The sequence below is a fragment of the Pituophis catenifer genome, unplaced genomic scaffold (assembly GCF_029215685.1).
Source record: "Pituophis catenifer annectens isolate HBS135680 unplaced genomic scaffold, rPitCat1.0.hap2 SCAF_1, whole genome shotgun sequence".
NCBI classification, from domain to species: domain Eukaryota; kingdom Metazoa; phylum Chordata; class Lepidosauria; order Squamata; family Colubridae; genus Pituophis; species Pituophis catenifer.
In genome coordinates this window covers 111,386,034-111,395,742 of record NW_027256881.1, presented here as the reverse complement: position 1 = coordinate 111,395,742, position 9,709 = coordinate 111,386,034, and positions in this window count along the sequence as shown.

The following is a 9,709-nucleotide window of genomic DNA, read 5'->3' as shown; positions in this document are numbered from 1 at the left end:
TCATCAGTGAAGCATGGTGGTGGTAGTGTCATGGCGTGGGCATGTATGGCTGCCAATGGAACTGATTCGCTTGTATTTATTGATGATGTGACTGCTGACAAAAGCAGCAGGATGAATTCTGAAGTGTTTCGGGCAATATTATCTGCTCACATTCAGCCAAATGCTGCAGAACTCATTGAACGGCGCTTCACAGTGCAGATGGACAATGACCCAAAGCATACTGCAAAAGCAACCAAAGAGTTTTTGAAGGGACAGAAGTGGAATGTTATGCAATGGCCAAGTCAATCACCTGACCTGAATCCCATTGAGCATGCATTTCACTTACTGAAGACAAAACTGAAGGGAAAATGCCCCAAGAACAAGCAGGAACTGAAGACAGTTGCAATAGAGGCCTGGCAGAGCATCACCAGGGATGAAACCCAGCGTCTGGTGATGTCTATGCGTTCCAGACTTCAGGCTGTGATTGACTGCAAAGGATTTACAACCAAGTATTAAGAAGGGAAAGTTTGATTTATGATTATTATTCTGTCCCATTACTTTTGGTCCCTTAACAAGTGGGAGGCACATATGCAAACTGCTGTAAGTCCTACACCGTTCACCTGAGTTGGATGTACATACCCTCAAATTAAAGCTGACAGTCTGCAGTTAATGCACATTGTGTTTGTTTCATTCCAACTCCATTGTGGTGGTGTATAGAGCCAAAGATGTTAGAATTGTGTCGATGTCCCAATATTTCTGGACCTGACTGTAATTGACTGTAATATGCTATTATAGCAAAGATTGTTTTATATAGTATGTCTACATTGCAGTTAGTTATAAGGGCATAATAAAAATACTATTCCCTGCTCAGAGAAATATATAATCTGAAGTACAGAAACTTCAAGCTTACGGTCTTCTATAATTGCCTTTCCTTTCTCCATCCGCTATATTTAAAAGTTAATCTTATTGCAGCCCACATTCCAAGGCCTGAAATATATTTTTTGCTAAATAAAATTGCTATTTCTAAATTGCTTTTCTATAAAGATGGATTTTTTTTGTACCAGTGCAATAATCTTTAAACAAGATTTACCCTGAAATCTTAAACCATGCCAGAAAATATTACAAATTTAAAATAATAAAATAAAATAACTTTCATATACATACATTTATATGTATTTATGTATATAATAGATTATTTATGTCATTGCTTCTGACTTCTAATATCTATACACCTTTCCATATCTATTTGCCTGTAATTCATATTTAAATGTTTATCTTGTATTTTCATTCTCCCAGAAGTCAATGCTCTATAAATCAACCAAGCATAAATATTCTCTTCAGAAGGACTTTACACTGAGACACTATTATTATTCTGCCAACCAAAGTTCTCAGCTTCATTTGTAGTTTCCTGAGCACATTTGCAGATTAGAAAAAAACAATATATAATTCTTCAACATTTTGGAACAATTATGAAAGGAAATTGATATAATAGCCAACCTGGTATAAAAGTCAAGGCATGGTGGACTGATGCTGGGAAGATCCAGGCTTAAGTCCACCCTCAACCATGGCAGTTCGTTAGCTGGTCACTTTCTCTCAGATCAAGCTAACCAATGAGATTGCAACTAGAGAGGTGGAAAAAAAGGACTATTAAACTGGATTGAGCATATTATATTTGACTGGGAAGTAAGAAACACAAGCCAAAGTCTGGACTGATACAGGATAACTTAAACAAGACACCATTTTGCTGGACTGTATTGTGCTCCTTGAAGTTGGGTTGATCTAGCCAAGGATTTGGCACAGTCTTGCATGTAACAATTTGATTACAGCCAAGCCAGACTCTAACTCCATCACCTTGTCCTGCTCTCTGTTGCCTATTCAGCTACTGTCCTCTCTCAGACGGGGTGATTTTCAATAATTGGATTTTTTAAAAATTGGAGAGCTATCTTTAAATATGTTTGCACACCTTGCAACAAAAACTACACCCTGTGCAAGTGTGTGTGAAAGAATATGTGTGTAAAAACGCACAAGTGCATTGACTAAGACAAAGCAACCACAGGATGTGCATGAGGCCTCTCGGCATTCTGCACAGCAAAGGAAATGCCGGGAATCAATGGAGCTGGAACAAATCACTGACATTTCATGTGTCCTTTTTATTTTTATTTTTCCCACTGGTAATGCTAAGGAACAAAACAGCAAGAGAGATTGAAACCACTCAGAGTCCTCTAGGCCAGAGGTCCCCAATCTGTAGGCCGCGGCCAATTGGCCACCAGACCACGTGAATAATAGCCACACTCAAACAAGCATCACCACGAGTGTCGCAGGCATACATGGCCCCGCTCGCATGGCCACTCGCTGCCCGACTAACATGAGCATCGCTGCAAGCATCTCAGCCCCATTCAAGTTGTCACGGGCACTCGCAGCCCCATTCACATGAACAGGTGTTTACATGCACACATGCACCGATGCATACATGCACCTGTCCCTCCACAAAACCATCCCCCCTCTCCCCCCTCCCCCCACTCCGGGCCACTAACCCAGAAAGGTTGGGGATCTCTGCTCTAGGCCTCAAAATACTCTAGGTACCACTCAGAATAATATTGATTAGAAAATCCTCCACATTCCTATTATTTTTTTCTACTGCTCTTGACATTTACATATTCAATACCTCTAATTCTAAGATTCGTATTCACTAGTGAATGCTAAGGTTAGCTAATCAAGCTGTTGCTGGCTTATTTCATTATTACATAAAAGGAAGCAATAATTCACTGCCTGAGGTATTCATGTCTTTCAGACTTTCGAGCCATTTGTATGATTGAGTTCAACTAAAATGAAATAATCAAGAGGGAAACTGAGGGGCTAGAAAGCTCTTCTAAAGACTAGGGGCGTCTACAGGAAATGGGTTTTTTTTTTAAAAAAAAAGTCAAGATGGCAGGCACAATTGTACAAAGGTTCCGCCCATTTTTATGTACACTGAAAGGGGGCAGAGCTTCAATTGTGCAACTGCACTCACTATCTTCTTCGGTATAGACTGCTAGTTAATCTATTCCTCTGCTGTACTTTAGTCCGATAGGTAAAAATAGGGCTTATTTTCTACGTTGTGTTAAATTTGGAAAAAGTTGTTTTCGTATTTCCTTTCTGAGTGATCTGCTTCTGTGGGACCTTCCATGATTCTGCTTTTAGATGTAATTGGCTGTTCCCGTGATTCTTGGCTGTGTGACAAGCATTTCATTCTCAGTACTTTCAGAAAGAGTTGCCTATTTCCAATTTGTTTATTCATCTATTATTAACAGAGCCTTGATACTTAACGTAGCTGTTGCAAATAGGCAAGTACGTCAAACACAGTATAGAAGAGAAAAATGGCATGTTAAAAAACCCATAGGTAGAAAGGCTAAGAGTTCTCTGTCTTAAAATATATAACTAATGTATATGCAGGGAGAATCGTAGCCTAGAAACTATTCCCTACTGCTCGTTCTTTTTTGTTTGCTTTTGAAGGGCTTTTGGAGATAGATGTGGGTCCTTTCATAAAGATTTCTAAGGATTGCTAATGTTATTATTTTTATTGCCACTGGTCAGGTGTTCTGAAATATACATAGAAATGTTTGGCTGCCTTTTTGTCTCTATATAAGGCACCATGACTGGTCATTAGCAGGAAAGGCCCCTTTTTAATCATTTTCTTTAAGCAGGCAGCTTAATTCATTTCTCATTTTGTCTGCTGGGCAGCAATTTTTATTAGCTGGAAACTGTCAGTTGTCTTTAGTTTCTTTTCTCCAATCTTCTCTGAAAATGAGCTCTATCGATGCAAAATCCTATTTGAAATATAGTCTGTGGCTATGGATTGTAGCTATCTGACCTCCGGGTGTTTCGCTGCGCATTGAAGACCCTGTTGTTCCGCCAGGCCGGACTATCAATACAATAGTTTTAAATTGGGGTATTTAAATTTATTGGGGTTTTAAATTTGAGCCATTTATTTAATTATTTTAAATTTTATATCATTGTTTTGTTTGTGTTTTTAAATAGGCTGTACACCGCCCTGAGTCCTTCGGGAGAAGGGCGGTATAGAAATAAAATTATTATTATTATTATTATTATTATTTAAAATGCTGTGTTTCTTACCACTATCCTTGCAAAGAAAAGAATTATTTCACCGTATTGCTTGCTATTCTGTTTTCCCAGCCTATGTTGAACACTGACACAAATCAACCTGCTTGAAAAATCAATGGAATAAATTATTGGAGGGGTAGATAACACTGGGTGCAGGTGGCCTCAAAGACACTCTTTTGTAATTCCAAAAAAAAAAAATCCAACTTTTTTTTTCATACTAACTGGTCACTAACTTTTGAATTTAATGCATTATCATCATCATCATCTCATACTTATTTATATGTGATCATAGATGAGACAAGCATTTGATGCAACAAAATGGATCTGTAATCATACAATTACCCACAATGTTGGGAGGAATAGGCAGATAGAAACAAACTAGGAGATAAACTCTTTTAAAGAAAACTTGGATTATCATCAGAAGAGACAGAGCTCTCAACACTAGCACAGCACAGGGGTGTCAAACTGGCGGCCTGTGGGCCGAATGTGTCACCCGCAGGCCACGCCCACCCCAGCTCCGTGAAGAGGAAAAACATCGTGTAACATCACGTGATGGCAACGTGATGCTGCTAGTTTGACACCTGTGCACTAGCACATCACAGCTGAACAATGATATTGCAATTGGTAAAAAAAAAAAAAAAAAATGATGCCATGCTAAATTTGCAACTCTGCACCCTCTAACTCTGTTCCAGAGGTACAAACTACAATTTACTGCTACTTGGCTGCCTCTGGCCCTGATTATTCTCAAACTGAAAAGCTTCCTGAAGAAATTTCAAATTGTTCCCATTTGGGTTTTCAAGGATTCTATTTGCAACCCTCCTAGAAATCAGGAATCGGGCTAAGGTTGCAATGGAAGATTAACAAACAGGAAAAGACTGGTGTATACCTCTTTTGTCAGCAGCCTCAGACAAGGCTTAAAATTGAACCCCTCCCTAGGCCTAAAGATAATAAACATTGTTCAATCAAACACAAAAGAGAGGTGCAGATTCAATCAAAGAGAAAATAGATTAGTTAATGGAGAGGGAGTTAATCTGGTGATTTAAAATTCACATTCAGATTCAGCAAAATGAAATAATACTAGATTGGAAGCAATAAAAAGCATGCTGGTATCCACTGCATCTACCACAAAGTCACTAAAATGGATAATTCCAATTAAAAATCTAAACCTCTCCCCCCCCAAAAAAAGAACATTATATATTACATTAAATAACAAAACAAGGAGCAAACCTGCAGATAGATTTCAGACCCCAGCAAGTATTGTAAAACTACATAATGGAAGAGCCCAATGCAAATCCAAGAAGGCAACAATATATTGCAACAAATATACCATTCAAACATCAATCAGCAAAGATACACAGTTCAAACAGCACAACCTTCACTGCTTCCTCATTAACCAAAAAATGCAAATACAGAACCCAACAGCTGTAGTGTATATGCCCTAAATGACAAGGGGAATTTATTCCATCTTGATCAAGCCATAATAGTTGTTTTGATTCATCCTGTTGAAAGATCTGGTAGGGAAGTATGTAATTCTACCCAAGCTTTTAAAGCAGAAATTTCCATAAAGCTATTCTATGTCTGGTGGAAATTTTGACACAATTACCTTTTTTATTGATCCAGATTATTTGAGTAACCTATGGAAATATCTGATTGAACATTCTATTGAGGAAGTCACAGAAATTTCCAGAATAATCTCAGATTTCAACAGGAAATACAGAATCTGAAGCATGTTTATTGCCCTTCAACCTGTAATGCTAATCCTCAATTATTGGATAAATAACTTAATTGTACTACTCACTGTGGGTGTCCACCCAAGTCTACAGGTTCCAAAATTTACTACACAGATGAAATTTTTGCTATCTAGAGAATTAAAGCTTGTTGAGGCTTTGCCATCTGCCTCAATTTTGGGAGGTATTTCATTCTCCACAGTTGCTAACATCAACTGATTTCCTAATACAGTTATTAAAGTATCTGTTTGCTTTTTGCTTCCAAATTGAAGAACAGACATTTCCCAAGACTGCCCTATGCAGATGTCACTGTCATTCTATCTTTAATACATGTACGACTAGAGAATAATCATTGTCTTGATCCAGTACTTTCATGAGAAGTACCTGATTATTAATAACTCCCCAAAACAAGATGTTTTTTTCTCCAACAAACCTAAAAACTTAAGATGAATCATTAATGGTCACAGGATACGACTAATTAAAATATTGAAATATCTTGGGATTATATGGAAGAAAGGGGCATTCATGCTGTTTATGAATCCAACTTGGTCAAAACATTAATTTAGCAATTATATGATTTTATTATTCATAATAAAATGTTATTGTCATTTTATTATCTAACTTTAGACTGCTTTAATCTGAGTAATCAAGTTTCCTTAGTGCTATATAGTCATTGACATTCTTATGTGTTTTAATGGGACTCTCAGGCAAGACTCTGGACTAATTAAGAATAGAAACAAGAGCAAGGTAATATTTAATTATTGACTGGCATTCATTTATCTTCCAATTGGCTGCTGCACTTTGTTTTAAATGTTGCCTTTCAATCCACCTGGCAGAAGTCCCTAAAGTAATAAATTATTTCAAGAGGCCTGTCCCTCACTATTTTATGTAGCCTTTGCTGGTCCCAGCCAAAAGTCATGTTGTGGCCCCTAGAAATTGAATTACAGCACAATCTGAATCAATTGCCCACTTTTTCAAGACATCAAATTAACTAATATTTAATTGGAGATTAAATTCAATATTTAATTGAAGGTACAATTGGAACACTGTACCTTCATACAATGTTATACCAAAAAATAGCACTGGGCTTTTACTAGCATGTTGCAATGTCCTATGGTGCTCTCTTGTCTGTGTCCATGTGACACAGAAGAGTTTGAATTGATTGCACATGTTCTATTGGATTACAGATTTTGATAATGTATAACAAAAACTTATTTTCCTTCTTTGAGTGACAATCCCTGGCCATTCAGATGAGTTCTGTGCTGATTTTCTTCTTGATGACAATGCTTTTTTTGTAACATAGAGAATGGAGCTTTGTTTCGTAGCTTCAAGACTCAAATAGGAGATTCACAATGAAAAATAACCTGAATGCTGTATTTCCTTATGGGTGTTTTTGTTTGGTCTCTTCATAATCGTTTGAAGAGAACCTTACAGAATTCTCTCGGAAAACTAAGAAAATAATACTTAATAAAATGAAAAGCTTTCTCTTCATAATAATAATAACCATTCTCATTTCTTATATCCATCTCATTTTAATTTTTAACTCATTCAAAAGCCACAAGAGCTTTCAAAATAGCCTCCCCTGTTTTTTTAATCCCTTTGGAATTGTTTCAAGTGCATTTGCACCATCTTGTTTTTGAGAACTTCCCACTTGTATTATACTTGAGGATTTCTGCCCATTAGAACATGGTTTTGCAAGAACTTGATAGGGTTCTGTCTGTAGGGGAGGGAGAGGAGTTCAGATGCAGCCAACTTTTTAATTACCAATGCTTTGACTTTTAGGGAATCCAACTAATTCTGTGCTGCTGCCAAGAAAGCTGCCTGGATATATTCATGGACTTGACAAGACAGGAGCTCAAAGATACTACTTTCTTTATATTAAATGTATATGGTCAGCTTTTCATGTCTACTAAATGATCACTAGAGAAAAGCCATGCAATTTGGCCTTGATCTTCTATTCTAAAGAGTTTGAATAATAAGAGTTGAGAGGAGCCAATCTGGCCACCAAATTCAATCCCCTGCTCACTAAAAAAATCTATTCTAAATAGTCTGCTGGCTCTCTAGCTTTTGCCTATGAAAGGGGGGCCTATATCAAACATCTTTTATTGTTAGGTTCCACTGGAATCTACTTTCTTGTAACTTAAAACTAGTACCATGTATTGTGCATTCAGAGGTAGTAGAAGACAGATGTTTATATTTTCCTATGTAGCATTTTTTCAGGTATTTCCACTCAGTTTTCTCTTCTTGGACTAAAACATTTCCAGTTTCTTCAAGCTCTCTTCTAGTTTCTTGTTCTCAGATGGCTCTTCTTTTGTTCATCCTGATGGCTCTTCTCTCCAAGTCTGTTCCAGCCTATCAGAAGCTTTGTGAAAGTACAGGTAGTCCTCGACATACAACAGTTCATTTAGTGACCATTCAAAGTTACAATGGTACTGAATAAAGTGACTTATGATCATTTTTCACACTTATGACCGTTGCAGAATCCCCATGGTCACATGATTTACACTCGGATGCTTGACAACTGATTCACATTTATGACGGTTGCAGTGTCCTGGAGTCATGTGATCCCCTTTTGCAACCTTCTGACAAGCAAAGTCAATGGGAAAACCAGATTCACTTAACAACCATGTTACTAATTTAAGAACTGTATTGATTCACTTAACAAATGTGGCAAGAAAAGTCGTAAAATGGAGCAAACTCACTTAACAAATTTCTCACTTAACAACATAAATTATGGGCTCAGTTGTGGTTGTAAGTTAAGGACTACCTGTGTATGCAGAAGAGAAGATGAAATACACAAGGTGGGATCTGACCATTTCAAAGAGAAGTAAAAATATTACTTCCTTGGTTGAGCCTTGGTAGCATAGTGGACTAATGCACTGTTATTAACATCTGCTGTTTGCAATTACTGTAAGTTCAAATCCCACCAGGCTCAAGGTTGACTCAGCCTTCTGTCCTTTCAAAGGTAGGTAAAATGAGGACCCAGATTGTGGGGGCAATAAGATGACTTTTTATAAATATACAAAAGTATGAAGGCTATTGCTTAACGCATTGTAAGCTGCCCTGAGTCTCCGGATAAATTAAAGCAAAAAAAAAAAAAAAAAAAATTACTTCCAATGATTTGAACAGTTTTATCTTTGCCTTTTCTGCAGCTATCACACACCGATTCATATTGTAATCAACTACAATTCCAAGATCTTCCCAAATACTATTGCCACGACTGTTATCTCCTGTTTTATACTTTGACCATTGTTTCCTAAATGTATATATTTGCATTATTTCTGTTATAATTCATTCTATTACTTTAATCCCATTTTTTTCTAACATATCAATAGCATTTTGAACGTTTGCCTTCTCAGGTAATAGGTATCCTATCCAATTTTGTGTCTTTTATAAAAATGATAAGCATTCTTTCCACTTCTTTATTCAAGTATTTAATACAAAAAAGTTGAACAGAGCAGACCTCAAGGGCAGGGGTGAAATCTAAAAATTTTTGCTACTGGTTCTGTGGGCCTGGCTTAATTAGTGGGTGGGGCTTAGGGGTAAGGTGACTGGGAGGGCATGGCTTGTTGGTCAGGTGGGCGTGGCCAAGTCAATGTCACTTCTTTGCCCTTTTTTAACCTACAAAACACAACTCAACACAACTGGCTCACCCACAATATAAAACCAGCTGTGCCAGACCCAAAATGGCCCCTGCAACAAGCAGGAACCTCACACAGCCACAAAAAGCCCAAAAAATCAACTTTCACATTTTACGCACACACAACACAACTGGCTCACCCACAATGTAAAAGCAGCTGTGCTAGACCCAAAATGGCCCCTGCAACAAGCAGGAACCTCACACAGCCACAAAAAGCCCAAAAAATCAACTTTCACATTTTACGCACACACAACACAACTGG